A 19,514-nucleotide genomic window follows, 5' to 3' on the forward strand; every position below is an offset into this window, starting at 1 on the left:
CACATACACACTCCTGTCCTTGCAGTGGAAACTCAGTGTCCATCCCTGTCAGTAAGGTGTTGGGGTGCAGATCATAGGGCCTATTGGGACTAACGGACTGTTTGACCTTTGACACCACACAGACGCATTTATACGCTACAGGGAAACTGCATCCTTTAACACAGTTGTATCAAGACATAAACATTAATGAAGTAAGTCATCAAATGCAGGTGATCTAGCTGTAAATGTTCATTTCATGTTAAGAATGTCTTCAATTGTTCTTTCTACTTTCTTACAATACATGAAACAAACACACACACAATGTAGAAACCTCACTTTGGGGAGGAAATTATTCAGAAATGTAATTGAATAAATATAAGTGTGTTGTAACTGGAATGAACAACAATGAACAACAGATGATTGGTGATGTTGTCCACTGTCTGGTTCTGCTCAAAATGTGTGTGTCCAATAATTTGCATTTTTAGCCTCCTGCAGCCATCACCGCAAAGATGTTATGAGCAAAAAGAAAGGCTGAGTGACTGGAACACTGTGGAACTCTGTGTCTCAGTCTGATGATGTCACTTGGCTCTCGCTTCATTATTCTCTGTAGACTGAAATATCAGCCTGCTGTTGTGTTTCCTCTCCTCTTTGTGTTTACTTTTTCATTCTCTTTCCTCACTGGGTTGTGCGTGTGTGTGTGCGTGTGTGCGTGTGTGTGTGTGTGTGTGTGTATGTGTGTGTGTGTGTGTGTGTGTGTGTGTGTTCGTGTGCGTGTGTGGTGCCTCATGAGTCTTGCTAGATGATGAGAGGAGGGATGCAGTGTCACTTCAATCAAGGCCACTCATCTGTCTCACCCATCTTGCAGTGCGTCTGTCCTTAAAAACAACAACACACATGCATACACACACACACACACACACACACACAAACACACACACACACACACAATATACAGTATACTCTACACTCAGCTACCTTTTGTAAAAAATTAGAATAAACATAAAAACTAATAATTGACATACTTTTTATGTAAATGGCCTGAAAATTATGACTTTAAAGTCATTGGTGCAGTTTGCTGTTAATGTCAAGTCAGCAAGTCTAATGTCTGTCATGGTAAATTTAGCATAATGTCCCTGTTTGCATCATTAATTCATCAGCACAACAACATTGGTGATTTACTCGCCACTTTACTGCTCCGTGTGTCTGTTTTTAGCCATTGATTCATTTCTCAGCCACTATGTTTACGTGCACACGAGAATAGTTGTCTGTACTGCAATTAATGCTAAACAGTGGAGTGAGACACACACGTGGAGGGGGCTTATGGGAGTCTGTCAGTCAGAGCACATCAGCTCTGTTACCGTCCATTCATAATTTCTATCTGAATATACTGCATAGAGATTAAGAAGAACAAAATACAAAAACAGTCGTCTTAAATGTATTGTATTGATAGATAGATAGATAGATAGATAGATAGATAGATAGATAGATCTCATCTTCATATCTTCATCGCATCTCAGCGTATTTCTGAGTGGTTTTCCTCCTTATAAACTGCCATAATTGAAGCAGATACTTATGAAATGTGTTGTTTCCCACAGGTGTAATTGCTTCCCCTCTCTCTCTCTCTCTCTTTCTCTCTCCCCCCCCCCCCCCCCCCTTTCACACCTTACACTTTGTCACACAACCTTTTCCCCGCTTTCTGCTTCACTCCTCGTTTAATTCCCTCGCTGCTCATCCCGTCCATTCATACATCCTGATTTAGCCATCTTGTCCATATTTCCTGCTTTAAGACGTGTCGCTCCCCTGCTCCCGTGTTGTCCCTCGGGGAGCCATTTGTGTGATGTGCCCCTGCTGGTGTTTCTGCTAGAACGTCCCTGATAGCAAAACAAATGAAGCGAAATGGAGGCAAAGGATGGGAGGAGCCTGCAGGAAGACATGACACTTGTGTTATTGTTAGTGTGGGGCTGTTAGTGATGGCTGGGTTTGTGATCTCAAAGGGCCACAATTCTTCTTCATGCTACATTACCTTTCAGTTACCGCTTCCAAATCGATCTCTTTCTTTTCCATGTTAACATACAATAAGCAGGAACATGATGCAAAAGGGAAAGCCAGTGGAGATCAGTGTGTGCTCATCCAGTAATTATCTCCTTCCTGGCTGCTATAAATGGCTGCGGATTTGTGGTTATGGTTCAGAACCCACAACTGCCCGCCACAGTTGTCGCCCTCAGACTTCCACCTCTTCCCAAATGCATCAAAGAGCTTATCTGGAGCTTCAGACGATGATTCCGTATCAGCTGTGGAGGAGTTTTTTGGACAGCAGAGAAAGTGATTTCAGGTTTTGAGTTGAAAGGAGGTAAACTTAGAAATGACCACAACACCTCCAAGTTACATCTTTATACATGTTAGGATCTCTCTGTCATCCCTTTAGTGTGGTGTTATCAGATTTAGAACGTTCCCATAAATATGATAGACTTTGTCCCGGTCCTTCTATATCTTATCATGTCATATATATCTTTGTTTTTTGTCTTCCATCTATTCATTTGGCTTCCTGTTACTTGTCATCCTTCCATTTCTCACATTCTTTGGCTCTTCCTGGACACACTTCTCCCTCCATCCTCCTGTTTTTCCCTCTGCATACTGTGGACAACATTGCTAAAAGGCTGTCAGGTGTGACCTTTACCTGCCCCCCCCCCGCACCCCTCTCTGCCCAACCCCTTTCAACACACACACACACACACACACACACACACACACACACACACACACACACACACACACAGCTTCCTTCCCTTACACAGACAGAGATGGAGAGGTTATGTGGTTAAGAGAAATGTAATAAGGAGTCTCTCAGAAAAACATGGGAACAAAGGAGGAGAGACGCTCAAGTCAGATGAAAAAGTGAATAATGTTTCAATTGTAGGACAAAAACACCAACCCATGACCCTGAGAATCACTGCAGGATCACAGTTCTGTAGAAAGAACTCAACAGCTGTAATTCACTTACTTTCAAAAGGTTTGTTGACAAACACAGACACTTGATATGACACACACAGAGATATGGCATCTAAAGATCAATGGACACACAAATATGAATTCATTCGTCCTGTAACAACCACAAGCTAGTCACTGTGTGTTATATGTCCAGACTCGGTTGCTTTCATAACAAGTGGAATCGTAAAATGCCATCATGAAAGGAAACACCAACACTTTGAGGAAACACAGTTTGAGATAAGGACACGAAAAATGAATGAAGTCAAAACTCAGTATGAACGCTCATCAGAAGTCCTCTCACAGTCCCTCACTGCTCAGCAACGTGTGAACGAGCGTCCCTGAGGATACGGCGGATACTCAGACCACATAAAAGCCATTTACTGATGAGGAGATAGTGAAGGAGATCATGTATGCAGCTGTGGAGACTCACATAGATGTCAAACAAAAAGATGAACTGATGGGAAAAACGAGGCAGATCCCTCTGACACCGGAGCAGAGGAAGAGACACAGCTTGATAAGTACTGTGCATAAGGGTCAGCATAGGATAAACCAGCTGATATCAGTGATGATGTCCAGATTTTGATGTTTGTTAGGTTTTACAATGCAGAGGGATACAAGTTGAGGTGTGACACCACTGCAGTGCACACAAGAGGAATAATAATAGAATAGATAAAGGCTGTATGTGATGTCTTTAGTTAAGTAATTGTGGAGTTCATTGTTTGTTTTGTAGTTTGTACCTTACAGTTGTATTTTATACATTAATGTAACATTTAAAAGCTAATGGGTTGTGTTTGTAGGTATAATTTTGGTAAAATTTTTGCTCCTTTTCGGTGGCTTTACAAAGTCTTTATATCATCCAGAAAAGCAGTAAATAGCCTTGAGTCAGGTATATTCCACATCCTAGCTACAGCCCTGCAAGCAGCATAATCTGCTGCTTCTGATATTTCACTCCTGTTAAAAATAGACTCTTACGACAAGAGAGTAACATTGAAAATGTACATTGGTGTAAGTGTGTGAGATCGTTTTAGGAATTCAGGGCAGATGCAGAGTTCAAGACTTTTACCAAAGGTTCTGTAGGTTCTGCTCTTTATTTTTGTGAAATAATCGCACTTGTGATGTGAGCAGACAGGTGTAAGTGTGTGCTGCTTTACCCAGCTGTCACCCATCTCCCTGCATCAGACGGGTGATTTTTCATGACGAGCAGAGCAGAGAGGCGGTGACCAGGACGCTGCGTTGACTGCACGACCTCCAAACATGTACAAGCACACCATGAATGAGTTTAATGTAGATAAAACATTCAGTATCTGGATTTCTATTCATTGAATTTCGACACATTATTAGCAGGTTGTAGCTCAGGAATTTATTCAGTCATCAGCTGGATCTGTGCAGGGGCAAGTGAATTAGCAGCACTTGCTCCTTCCTCATTACCTCATAGGCGGATGAGTAAATGTGCATATGGGTGGGGGTGGTGGGAGATGAAGTCTTATAGCCTTTGTGGGGGTCGGTGAGCCACCAAAGAGATGGCGGTTGACTCTCACTGAGAATGAGATTGTTCAGTCGGCGGTGCTCAGTCTCGGGGGGTGTTGGAGCCCAGCAGAGACAGTTTTACAGCCAGCCTGTGTGTGTCATGGAGGTATTAAATGCACAGCTGAAATGTGGAGGGAAGCACTGTGATGTGCTCGTCCTTCCCTGTCCAGGTAGGCGAGTGTGGTGAGGAATGTTGAAATATCAGCAGAACATGTCGGAGCCATGCTGGAATTGGAAGGGAATCAAAGTTGCTCTCTGAGGCTGGATTTGATGTGTCTACGGCCTAGAAGTTGGTAATAACGTGTGCCCAGGAGCAGTGAGGGTGTGTAGGCTGAGGCAGGAAAGATTAACCACATCACCACCGCTCTGATGTTTTACAAAGTTAATACAAAGACAATATACCAACACCTTTTCAGGAAGATTGCAGCCTTATGGATCCACACACATAAAGGAAGTGGTTTCAGTACATTTGAACGATGTGCACCACATATCATATATTAGCTTGTTATGATGTAGCGTTACTATGTATTTATTTAAGATGATTACATAAATAAACCTCATAGATTTAGACTCCTGGAAAAAAATCTGTCCGTTTATTCTTTTTTTTACTGTGCTATCAACAAAAGTACACTACCATAAAATGGAGCCACAAGAGTAAAATATTCATAAAAATGTAGGAGTTTAGGGGTTTTGGGGTTTTAAACTGTATGAGAGTCTGGGGATGTATTTTTCTATTGTCGTCTGAATTATGGGTTCACTTGAAACTCTGTCCTGCAGAAAGAGAGAATGTGAGAGTGAAACAGCACTGAGATGGATGGTGGTGATACTGTGAGCACTCTTTTGAGTGCACTTATGAAGTTATGGCACTCTTCAATTTTACACACATTCGCTGTTTTACACTCCAACATGGTTGTTTTTTATTTGCTTTGAATCCAACCAACAGTGCTATTTCTGAAATATGTGACTGAAATGTCCATGAAGTGTTTGCATCATGTACAGGAGACTTTGTGGTGCATGTTTGAGTCATTTACACTAATATATCACATTTCTCCCCCCTGGTCCTATAATAGGATTTCTGGAGTTTTGAGTTGTCTACACTGTATCTGTGTAGTTGCCACTTCTAAATTCTTCTGGACAAAGAGCTCTGATGTTGATCCTGCGGCGTGTTAGAGTGTCTCTCCCAGCTGAGGCGTCACAGTTTGGTCTTTGCAGCTCACTCCTAGAATGAAAGCAATGACTCAAATAATTTTATGTGCATGTGAAGACTAATTTGAAGGACGATATGAAGAGTTGTGCTAACCAATCTGTCACTTTATCACCTTAATATAAGATAATTAGAGTTCATCAAACAGTTCCGTGCAGTAGTTGTATTAGTGCTTTGACAGCACACTCAGAGGATGAGGCGCTGTCTGGCTGTGATTGGGCCTTATTCTCTCTGTCCTCGCTCTGGTTTTGGGAGTCCATGTCAACATTCTCTTGACCTGTTTTCTCTACTGTTTTTTTCGTTCCCTCTCTCATCCCTCCATCACTTCCATTAGGACTGTGTGACCCGTGGGTAAGTGCTGGTTGAATTGCTCCTCTTCTCTCTTCACTGCATTTTAAATAGCTCTGCTTTCCGTTGGCCTCTGTCCTCTCTTCTTAGCTCTCAGCCACCCCCGCCCCCCGCACGCACACACACACACACACACACACACACACACACACACACACACACACACACACACACACACACACACACTTCCAGCCTCCCCACTCCTCCTGTCACTCCCTTCCCTCTGTGTTTTTCAGAGTCAGTGTTTCCACAAAGGGACAGACACAAGCTTGGTCATTTTGGTGACTTCTGTTTAGTGGATTCATGTTCATGTTCATGTGTTTTCCCCATGTTTGCTCCTTACCAGTTCCAAAATCAGGACTCTGTCGTGGATGCCTGGTAAATCGTACCACTAAGACATGCAGGAAACACCTGTGCTGGCATAATGATATCATCATCAATCAACTCATCTGCTCAGGTTTGTAGATGTATGCTGCAGCATGATCAAAGTGTGAATTGGTGATGATACATTTCTGACAATCATCACAAGTCTTTCACATTGTCAACAAATTAGTACTTTGTAGGAACTTGCAAAGACCTAAAGATGGAGGTGTTGCTTTTTTAATGTATTGTACAGAAGAATGGTTGTTTATTAGATAAGAGTGTGGTAGGATGTAATATAAGTAAAATAATCACCACAAGTGTTTTTGCAATGTGTGCTTACCCCCTCAGCTTCTTTGTTGCCTTTAAGCAGGCCTCCCTCCCTCTCCAGCTCTACCCACAATCCCTCTCTTCGTGTTTGGATGGAGTGAATTAGCTGGTCAGACTGGCCAGGCTCTCCGTTCTGCATATATTTAACTTAATTGGGTGCGTGAGAAGCAAACTCAAGTTTTCATCTTCAGAATCTAATCATGTGCATTTTAACTCGCACACACACAGACACACACACAGACACACACAGACACAGGGACCCTGCAGTTTTATAATTAGTGTGCTGTACGCTGCCTTGTCGTCTAGGTATGACTGCAGTGGAAAGTTTAAGGTTTTCTGGTTTTGCTTTTTGTGTGTGCTGACTGTCGTTCCCACTCTCATTAAATAGAGTAATACCATTACAGAGTGGGCAAAATAGTTGTCACCCGAAGAAGTATTTCACCAGTATCATCGCCTCAAAACCAAATGCTTAAAAAACTCAGGCCCTCTGTTATTGTTATCTATCTATCTATCTATCTATCTATCTATCTATCTATCTATCTATCTATCTATCTATCTATCTATCTATCTATCTATCTATCTATCTATCTATCTACTATCTAATTAAAGGGGGCTTTTATTTTGTTGTATTTTGACGTTATTTTATTCATGTCTTATATCTATGGTCTTTCTTATTCAGTGAGTGACCTTGTTGTTGAGAAGGACTGTTTCACTAATGTTTCCTGTGTTCCAGACCTGTGTGATTACAGCTTTGGAGACAGTGTGTGTGTTTGTTCTCTCCCACTCTTCCTTTCTAACACGTGCTTACTTGTCTTAAACAGTGCAGCCAGTCCACCTTTGAGCTCATTTATATCATCAGTGTTAAAAACTATGACTAACGATGGTAATGTTCACTAAGTTATAGAAACAACCCAACAATACATAATGTTTGGCTATTGCCTCTTATCTTTTAAGTAACAAACATTTGAAGCTCCTGATGGAAAGTTACAATGGATGGAGGATTTATTCTCTCTAATAAACATGAAAATTCATCTGTAAGCTGCTTAACTAATAATGGATGTATGGAATTTATTTGACAGCAATGAGAAGAAGGCTATGTGTGAGACCACACACACACACACACACACAAACACACACACACACACACACACACACACACACACACACACACACACACACACACACACACACACACACACACACTGATATTACAGCAGACGATCTGCCTTTTCATCTTCCTTTGAGATTGACCATCGATCTGCAGGGTCAACACAACACCTCAGGCCCCTCTGCTATTTACACATAACCACAGGCAAACATTAAAACAAGCACACATGAGCACACAAAGAATTGAATTGAAAGAAACCCACCCACCCACCCACACCCACACACCCACACACACCCACACACCCACACACACACACACACACACACACACACACACACACGCACACGCACACGCACACGCACACACACACAAACACACGCACACACACACACACACACACACACACACACACACACACACACACACACACACACACACACACACACACACCACTGAACTGAGAAGGTCCTACTACTTCATTTGCACTGAAGACTTTAGGAACAAGCTGCTGTCATTAGGGTGCATTCATCCTCAAATGAGCATCAGTGTTGGCCAGTCTGACTTGTTTTTCTTCGGGGTTTCTTGCACACCAAATGTTCTCCAACATGTCTGGCGTCCTCGGGTGAACACAACAGCTAGTGTTTTCACTGACTGCCCACTTTACACCTCCCATTCAAATCTATTTGAGTCCCTCTTCTCAGCATCTTGTGGCGAAGGAGTTATCCTATTTTTGTTGTGCCCCCTTCACTGTGCCTTCCCACTTCACACGTCTTCACCGACTACTAACAGATTCACTTACGGAACAAAAACAGCCTGTGTTGTCGATACGTGCAAATCAGAGACAAACAAGCTACCAGGATCACTATTTTACTCATATAATTTAGGAATTTAGACAAACAACGGTTCTCACTGCCGCCAAGGACATTGCATCTGACCCATCCTGACTAACAGGAGCAGTGGGCAGCACAATGCACCAGATGGGGTCTACAGCCAGGATCATTAACACAACACACACTTTAACTATAAATGAATTTCAAAATAATACAAATAATAATAATATTAAATTACTTTATCTGTCAGAAAAAGGCATTTTTTAATATGTGTCTGTCCGTTATTGCACTTACCAATGATCTTTGATTGAAAACATTGGCGTAATTTTCTTTCAATTGGTGTGATTTTCTTTTTTCTCTCAATCATTTCAAGAAATAATAATGCAGGCGCTGCACCAAAATGTGTTCTTCAATGAGTCAAGCCCAAACAATTTGTCACAATTGGTTCAGATCCTTCTCAGTAATTCTAATAGAAATCTAACAAACTGGTGACACATAATGTCCTTTGAGTCAGAGCTCATTGTATATACTTCATGTACAACCCAACTTCGTAGACAGTAACAGAGGTAATCCCTCTTTATCACGCCAGAACCTGCCTTAAAGCTAAATATATCTCCTGGTTGTTCTCACCTCTCCCACATATGCCAAGTTATCACACTCACTCTTACACTCGTCTCACAGGTCCAGACTTTACATTCTCCTCTGCCGTCTATTCCAACTGGCATGTTGTTCTGAGACTTATGTCTGCTTGTCCTTTTCATAAACGTGCACACACATTTGTTTGTTTCTCTACACTGTTCTTAGAATACCAGTGTTAACATTAACAGAAAATGTGACAAATCTGATCACGACTAAATTATAACCTATTGATAGTCTATGATGAGATAGAATGTGTCTAAAAATACATTTTACTTGGTAGACTGAAGCCATCACTTGTTGGCAAGTGGCCTTTGATAATATGAGTCCCCAGAAAATCACATCAAAGAGATAAAATAGTTGAAGCAGATTTCAAATTGAACGTGCGTTTGCTTTAATACCTGTTTTCCACAGCAAACAAAAGTTATGGAACAGTATTATAAAGAGTGTGAGATGATGTGGAGGTAAAAGCGAAGGAGCACAAGCTAAAAGGGTGAGAGGGAGGATGGTTGGAAACGAGAGAACGGAGAGAAAGAGAAGGTGAGAAAGAGAGAGAAGTGATGACAGGTTATTTTTCACCTTTTCTCTCCTGACGGCTGATGTTATTTCCCATCCTCCATGGACACACAGCAGATCCAATCTAAGGCTTCTCTGGACGGCCCTTCTGAAGCCCCATAACCAAATGAAAACCTTTATTACATACAGCTTACACAGGCCACACACACACAGGCCACAGACACACACACACAGACACACACACACACAGACACACACAGACACACACACACACACACACACACACACACACACAGACACACAGACACACACACACACACACACACACACACAGACACACACACACACACACACACACACACACACACACACACACACACACAGAAATGTTAAGAAGCAATATCAAACAGGCATACTGTTGCACATGTCTCTCTCTTTCTCTCACACGCTCCCTCTCCCTCTCTCTCTCTCTCTCTCTCTCGCTCTCTCTCTCACACACACACACACACACACACACACACACACACACACACACACACACACATACCATGTGTATATGCATATGTAGCAAGAAACGTGTTTTAAAGGGACTGCAGAGGTCAGTGTTGCCAAGAGTGATGCCCTTCCCAATAGGTTTTACAATGAGGACACACACAAACACCATTCTCCTTAGATTGCAATAGGAAGGTCATTGAGTGTGTGTGTGTGTGTGTGTGTGTGTGTGTGTGTGTGTCTTCTTCTTGTAAAACCTATTGGGGACAGCGTCTAGTTTCATTCTTTGGTTGTTGGTTTACAGAGGTTTATTATTGTTCACAAGGCTGAGTGTGTACACCGGAGACATATGCATATGCGCTTACACACACAAATACAGTGCGCGTCATGTCATAAAAATAAAAGCCCCACAGAAGATCGCTTCTGTGAGTACTGTAAATTATTATTTTACCTCTACATTCCTCCCTTCCCACACAGTTTTATATATTTCCTTCCACCTCCTCTTTTCAGCCTCTCTCGGCCATATCACAATGTGCTCTTTGTGTACGGAGAGAACCGCAGATTCTTATTGAACATGATTAGGACAGCAATGTATCAATGAAGAGGCTCAGGAAAGGTGTGACGAGGCCTGAGGAGAGGTGATGGCAGCTCATCAGCTTGGTGAGAGAACAGAGTCAAGGTGAACTTTCCTCTTAACGCACCAGGACTATTATCAGATTATTTCAGTCCATTAGCGTGACGCAGAGAAGGGTTGCACTCTGGGAACTGTGGGAAATTGAGTTTTGGTATTCACTGGAGGTATAAATGTGAATAAGAAAATGGAAAAGGGCAAATATAAGACATTTCTCTGCTCCTGCAAAACAGATCCGGTAAGCTCGTCATGATCTAAACCTCTAGAATTCATAATATAATAGTAGAAAATACCAGAACATCACACACATATATAACAATTAAAATAGATAATAATGCCTGCCGTGTTAATGCTGTGTTTCACACCTTCACTCTGCCTGATGTAATAATCACGTTCTTATTTTCCCATTATTTTGAAAACTTTCCTTTCATGGGCTTGAAAAGACACTCATTCATTTCTATTCTCACTTACAGTTGCGGGATTCCAACGCACACTGTGTGAAAACCATGTAAGATATTGTTTCTTTAAGGATCCATTCCAAAAATGTGTTTTCTGATGGTCCAGCTGTGTCAGCACCCATAGACGACAGACAGACACTCATGCCCCTCAAACCTTCTCTTGGAGGCCTCGTGCTTCAGAGGTGTGGCTCAGGCAGCTCAGGTCACATGTGTTATGACATAAGCATTTTTCAGAGGTAAAGGTCTAATCAAAAACAAAGGTGAGAGGACATCTCAGGACCTCTGGGTTTGTCTTACTGGATGTAAATCTGTAGACATTAAGCTCAAGGTTTGCAAATTTAATAATGGTCAACACAAACTCTGCCATATTGCACTATCTAATAATAAAAACAAATATATGTCCCCTAAATGATTTCATAAACTGTAATTTTCCTCTTGTCTGCATGTAGTATAATGAATTAGTTTCGTAATTAAGTGTAAAGTTCTGGGTCTCACTGAGGTACATTTGTGAGGACACAGATGAATTCTATCGACTTTCCACTAGAGTGAAGATAAAGTTGAAGGCTGTGACAAATGGTGTTCCGGAGCAACTTTATTTTGTTAACGAATTCAGAGTCAAATTTTATTTAAAAATGTTTTAATATGTTTTGTATAATGTAGAAGGAATTCTTGTGAGAGTTTTTGTAGGAGTTGTGGTGTTTCATTGTTTTGCCTGAAGCGACAGCAGCCAGTGTGGTTGTACTTGGAACAGTCAGGATGGTGTTCAAACAAAGATGTTGTATGGCTTAAGTAGATTCTCCTTTAACTATAGTGCCCTGAAGAGCAGAATTACTGGAAAAATTACAGACCACCCAACCGCAACCCCTTAAAATGTCCTTCAAGTTTAAGGCGTAACTTCTAATATACTGGCCTTGGCTTTCGAGACACTTTTAAAACAAATCTACCATTTAGGATTGAAATATAAGGTTTAACATGTAATATTTACATTATTAGAAAATGACTAGGGTAAAGCTTTTCAGATAGCTATATTTACATGACGCCCGATGGTAAAAGACTGATTTAGTCCCGGTAGACAGCAAATGTTCTGGCAATGATGTAATGCACAGTGTGAAAAAGTTAAGCTGCTGAAAAGACTTCAAAATGGAGAGAGAATACACACTTAATCTCCCAAACTGCTGAGACATTTACCAGCCAGGGTGCTGATATACTGTGTCAACAAGGTATCACAGAAAATGACAGGAGGGTGAATGACGGATGCAGTATGTAAAGCCTGCTGTCCCATGGCAGTAATGGCTACTAAAGAAGGATAGATGCTGCCTGGCAACTGATAATGTGTCACTCCTCTTTTTCTATCTCTATAAGCCAAAAAGATGTTTCTTAATTTTCCCTGCTAGCTCAAATCAGACTTTGCACCCTGTGCTCGACTTTTCATTTACTATCTAAACATAGAGAGAAAACATATGCACTTAAGGCGCAGTCCCAGACATAAAGCATGGCTGCTCCTGAGTGGGTTTACTTTGTCGTTGATAGTGGATGGATACATCTATTATTTATGGCAGATTGCCCAGAGAGTTTGCAGCCTGTTTCAGCTGAGTGCTCCCTCCACAGGCGGAGAAGCTAAAGCAAAGCAAATAATTTGGTGACATCATACATTTACTATTTCCTTTATGATCAAAACGTCACCTGGGAAAAACACACAGGCCAGTGTGTTTTGACTTTACCTGTTTTCACTGCAACACTGAATGTAATGGAAGTTTATTTATATCTCACCCCAGTGTCACAAAGACAACATTCAAAAAGACAATCAAACATTCAAAGAGAAGAACATAAAAAACAAGAGTCCCGTCTGCACTAGTGGTTTTTAAGTTGCCATTAAAAAGAGACCACACTGCTGGCAGCATGGTAGTGCTGCCTGTGCCAGAGCCAGCTGGACTGGAGCTATTTTAAGATTGGGCACATCCTTCCACGGGTTTCTGGCTGCACGGGTGGTGAAACCCTTGTGACCATTTAACGAAAACGTAACAGGAAATTAGTTAATGACACAGTCCAATGTTACTTCTGCCCTTTAATTTTTCCTGGCTTTCCCTCAAACACCAAATCACAAAAAATGTGTTTGTCTCCGCCACAGATACACACCGACTCCCTGCTATGCAGATTTCAGTCTTCTCAGTCAAATGTGTTTTGTAAATGAGCCATTACTCAGTACATCAGTATTTGCTGATTTGGCACTCTGAAACACATTGATGTGTGAGAAATGTCCGCCACATCCAACCCCGATATCACTTGTGCTAGACCAGCAGGCTCTTGCGTGCTATTCAGCACTCCATTTTGCCAGTGTAGAGCCAGGCACTGACTCTAGCTTTGAAACTGGCACCATGTCTGTGTGAGTCGCTATTATGAATGTACTTTTCAAGTCATCCAAATTCAGTTGAAATAGTTTGGTGATCCTAAAGAAATTTATACTCCTTGATCTTCCGAATTTGGTGTTTACTCATTGCATCATTGTTGTTTAACATGTTGGAAGCTGAAGCTGTAAGTACTTTAACTACCTGCCACTGGCACAAATATGACACAGATATCAGAGCTCCTGCTGTATCAGTGCTCTACATTCTGTCCTATGTGATACAGGACATGGTACACTACAAACTGTAGTACAGCATACATACTAGTTATTATGCAAGTATTTATTGTGACCCTTTAAAGCTCACACTTTTTCATGCTGAATGCACAATTCATTGTAAAATGCTGAACCTTTCAGAAAACTTTATGTACCTTAAATGTTCATCTGTGCATTGATGCCGTCCAGCTGCTCGTCCCTTCCAGCTCTCATCTAAGTATTCAGGACTTGCAGAAAATAGCTTTGTATCTTTTAAAATGACCCTAGGCAGCAGGTTATATAAGGGAACAACTGTTTAAAGTTGTTCTGTGGGTCCTATGGTCCTAAAAATGACTCAGCACAAAAAGGACAATCTATACAGGACATGGCAACCTTGCAGTGCACCAGGCTGTCACGCCCAGCAACTGTCAGACTCACCAATGTCCTGTCAACAAAATGTAATCAGATTTAGGAAATGATATTACAGGCAGCGCTTTACATATCTGATTTGATTATTTCAACAGAAGTGCTGGATGTGGTGATACACAATAATTCACTTAATGGCCGCCCCGCTCAAACAATAAACCCAGACACAGCCAGCAAGTATGATAATTAATCTCAATGCCACGACAAGTGCGTGCTACAAAGCCTATTAGATTTGTATCAACCGGCTGCATCAGACCATCACAACGCTGATACATCAATAAAACAGGAATAAACAATAACACAGTGACATGTTTGTTTTAGAGATCAGCAGCAGGTGGCCACATGAAGATAAAAAAGGCTTCACATTTTGAAAAAAACAAGTCTCTAAACATACAAGGTGTGAAGTAAATCAATTTAGGAAAACATTTGATGGCTGTCACAGTTAACAAATCAGTCCAGGGCAGAATTATCAGTTATTCTTCAGCTTGCTAATGGTTATTACAAGCCTTTGACTTCTGGCTTTAGAGCTATTTTATTTATTTTAGCTTTTTATTTGTACTGGTGCATGTCCAAAGGTTTGTGGTCTAATGTCACTTCATTTCCAATGTTTTTTCATGGTTCTAATAAAAACTAATGCACCCCCCCCACACACACACACACGCACACACATATACTCCCGATTTTTTCCCATACACAATTGTGTATTTAGTGTGTATCTAATCCTGAGATATGTGATTTGGCTGTGGGCAAAACCATCTTCAACAGCCCTGTTAAAGCCATTTGTGTCATTTTCGACTCACTGTTTCATATGGTTTGGTTATCAAACATGTGGAGTTGGATGTATCATAATCAAGTTATTTTAATGTTGGACCCATTATGCCGAGCACAGACAGCAGAACAGGAATCAGGTGAAATACTGGTATTTAATGAAATAAAACACAAACCAGGATAAAGCTGGAGACACAGAGGCTGGGCGCTGCTGCTGGAGATGCTGACCAGAACGCTGATTAGCGAGAGTGAGTGGATCCCGAAAACAGAATCCCGGAGAGCAGGAACAACAAAAGATCCACTCACAAAAACAAAACAGTGCACAACTAAAAGTACCATGAAAACGAAAGCCAAACAAACTGGAACTCCACTGGAAACAAACTAGATCGGAAGCAAACTTAATCAAAGTGAAACTCTCTGGCAAGGGATGGCTGGATCACCTGGAGTCTATACACCACCTCTGATGAGCACTCAATGAGCATCAGGTGTGTGCAGTCAGAAAGCGGGAACCAGGACCAGGTAGCCTCACAAACAAACAGAGATCACGCACAGATCCTGACAACTACACTATATTTTTCCATACTATTCTATACTATAGATTAGATTAGATTCAACTTTATTGTCATTGAGCAGAGTAGAGCTACAAGCCAATGAAATGCAGTTAGCATCTAGTTAGCAAGTGCAACTGTGTCCAACTGTGTACCGGTGATCCTTTTGGTGGATTTCACCACCCGCTGGAGTGCTCTCTAGTCTGATGCGGAGCAGTTGCCATACCATACTGTGATACAGTTGTGGTGGCACGCCGGTGTTCAGGGTACTAGTGGAGAAGGAGAGGTTATCTATCTGAACAGAGTGGGGTCTGTTAGTCAGAAAGTCCAGAGTCCAATTGCAGAGGGATGTGTTGATACCTAGCTGGCTGAGCGTGGGGATCAACTTGGAGTGGATCACAATATTGAATGCTGAGCTGAGGTCAATGAACAGCAGTACAGCAGTACAACAGCAATTCAAACTATACTATAGTATTCCATTTTATACTATACTATACTATACTATACTATACTATACTATACTATACTACACTATACTATACTATACTATACTATACTATACTATACTATACTATACTATACTATACTATCTCAGTCTCCCCTTTGATGAGGCAAAGCATGCTGAGATTGGAACCCACTGCAGTGTATGTCTTGGCATTGGATTGTGGTATAATTAGAAACAAACACCATTTTGCAATAAGATCTGGCCTGCCAGCATGTCTGCCCCATCAGTGCTTCCTAAAGAGCTCCCTGTGTAATGCCCCACTGGCTAACTGTATGTTCTGCCTTTTTGCTTCTGCTCTCGTTTTTAGAGGAAAGTGAATATTAAGTTCGGCACAGACACCAAAAGAGAGCAGACAGAATGCAGAGGAGTGAATTATTCCACCCCACCTTCCACCTCTTTGTGCCAAAGAGAAAAAAATGTGCTGTACCTGAGGCAGCCTTATGATGCACATGTAATCGCCCACACACACAGAGACTCAGTCATACACACACATAGAAGTGGCCCCAGGAGGAAAAGCACCAGTCACCTGATAGTATATCTCTACTAATGTCTATTTAACCCTGATCCCTCTGTGTTTATCTGCCCGTGTGTGTGTGTGTGTGTGTGTGAGAGAGAGTGTGTGTGTGTTATCCATTTCAGTCACTGTGTATGCTTGGTGTGTATGTTTATGTGTGCACTCATGCATGTGATGCATGTGTGTGGGCGTGTTGTTTTGCAGGAAACAGTTGGACTTAAGATTTCTCCAGTGAGAAAATTACAGTTTTTCTCTGATTGCGTGTGTGTGAGAGAGTGAGTACACCTTTTCATATGTGTGTATTATAGATGTTTTCACATTCCATAAAATCATATTCACACATTCTTTCCACACCTGGTCCATAAATTACTTTGTGTCATTAAAGTGGGAAATAAAAGTGTTTTGCCAATATTATTTTTACTGGTGAAGTATAAATAAAAATAGCAATACAGACACAGTTTTATGAGGCAGAATGTATCACATCACCTGCAACATAACAAAAACAAAATAACAACGAAAAGCTCCTACAATCTGTTAAAATAAACAACTCTACTGCCCAATGAGTAAGATTACATGTGAAATATGTTGGAGTTTGCTGATCTTGGTTTAGTTTATCTGGGTTATAGACTGCCTGTAGACTCTTGTCTCAGTGGAAAGGAGGCTTCGCGTCTTAGAGGCCTGCTTGTAGATGAGAAGGTGGGAACAATGATGATGATGATGAGCCAGACATCAGAAGAGCTGCTGCCAGATATGTTCAGTGATCTTAATTGAGAAAATAACAGATTTGTATGTACAACTGAAGACTATGTTAATATCTAAAAAGATGGTTTGTTGGATTTGTTGTTTTTCCTCCTGAGAACAATGAAATAACTGAAGAGCAATGAACTATTTTAGGAAATCCTTATCCATACAAAGGAACCAGGACCTGTACATTCGATATTTGATATCACCACCTTAACCAATAGGTTATTTACTGTGTTTCTGGACAATATAAAGCCATTAGAGGAATACTGAAAATGAACAGATACAGTTATGATCACCCATAACTTCACACAAGGCGCTCCGTACTGCTTCATATACACACCACAGCACACAGGATCAACTAAATGATCACTGGTTAGGCCTTCATCAGCAAACAGATGATAAAGTGGAATATATGACAGGAGTCTTATAAGAATGTTTTCAGAATAATTATAAACAGAAAATATGTATAGCTATTTAATGAAATGTTTGTCTTCAGACGTTATACTATACATTCGAAACTAATATGACAATTATACCATGGTATCAATTCTGTACTATGCTAGAACCATTAGTAATAACAATCCCAAATAATATGGTCTACAAAACACTAGAGTAGATATGAGATGGAGACAATAACATGTCCTAGTTTTATATACAATTATATTAAGGCTTTAAAGGCCCACAAACAGCAATATGTCTTCAGCATTCACACTTAATTAGCTTCAAAATGATGACAACTGAACTCTCCTCCTACAGTATATCAGCAGCGGCCATATTTCTCTTTACATTGACACTATTTGCCAAGTCTGCCCTCCTCCTCTTGCTGCCTTCATAATTAAGGTTTGAGAAATGCTCATTTTCCCCACATCAGCTTTGGATCATGTTCTTTCTGTGTGAAATGTTGCTGAGGAAGAGGTCCTGTAGCACTGCACAGTCTCAATCAAGGACACATCACCAGGGTTGTAGACAGACACACGGACAGACAGACACATGGACATGGACATGGACACCTGTGACCAAGAGAGGATGCGGACTGTAGTATGGTATTCATAATAGCTGTTTATTCTTTGCAAAACGCACTCATACACGCATACACGCATACACACGCATACACACGCATACACACACATACACACGCATACACACGCATACACACACACACAAACACACACACACACACACACACACACACACACACACACGCACATACACGTACACAAAGAGCTTGTGTGTTGGCAGCTTGCTCCTGGCTGTCAGTCCAGTTAAACTGCAGTCAGGTCAGAATCACCCTGAGACACAATGAGCTCTGTTCCTCTTGTGCAATTGTGACAGCCGCTGACAAATAACTCTCTCTCTCTCTCTCTCTCTCTCTCTCTCTCTCTCTCTCTCTCTCTCTCTCTCTCTCTCTCACACACACACACACATACACACACGCATGCACGGGCGCGCACACACACACGCACACACAAAGGGGCAAGAGAGCAACTGTGGTTATGAGAGGGAAGAGAAAATATTTGAGTGTGTGACAGTATCCATATTTCAGTGAGAGAGAGAGAGAGTGTGTGTGTGAGACAGAGAGAGAGAGAGAGAGAGAGAGAGAGAGAGAGAGAGAGAGAGAGAGAGAGAGAGAGAGAGAGAGAGAGAGAGGGAGGGGTGTTCTCTTGTGTCCTGCATCTAAGAGAAGTCCTTTTAGCCTGTCAGTCACCGTCAGCTTGTATTAAAGGCTGAGGGAAACCCTTGGGAGAGACAAACAGCAACAGACAGACAGAGAGCTGAAAGACTGATAGAGGGAGGGAGGGAGGGAGGAGAGAAGGGAGGAAGACCAAGAAAGAGTAAAGAGGGACAAGTGAAGAAAGTTAGTCACACTTTTCTTTAATTTTCACTAATTCGACCTGCAGGGGGAGTTGTAAACATATTCCGCTCACTTCTGTTGGTTCAGTGATGCCTCAATATAATTTAAGGTTTAAAAGTTACATTTGTGTTGTGCAATTTGTGAAATAACTTTT

Source organism: Genypterus blacodes, unplaced genomic scaffold (assembly GCF_046128005.1).
Source record: "Genypterus blacodes isolate CSIRO-AG114 ecotype Tasmania unplaced genomic scaffold, CSIRO-AGI_Gbla_v1 ptg000021l_1, whole genome shotgun sequence".
Taxonomy (NCBI): domain Eukaryota; kingdom Metazoa; phylum Chordata; class Actinopteri; order Ophidiiformes; family Ophidiidae; genus Genypterus; species Genypterus blacodes.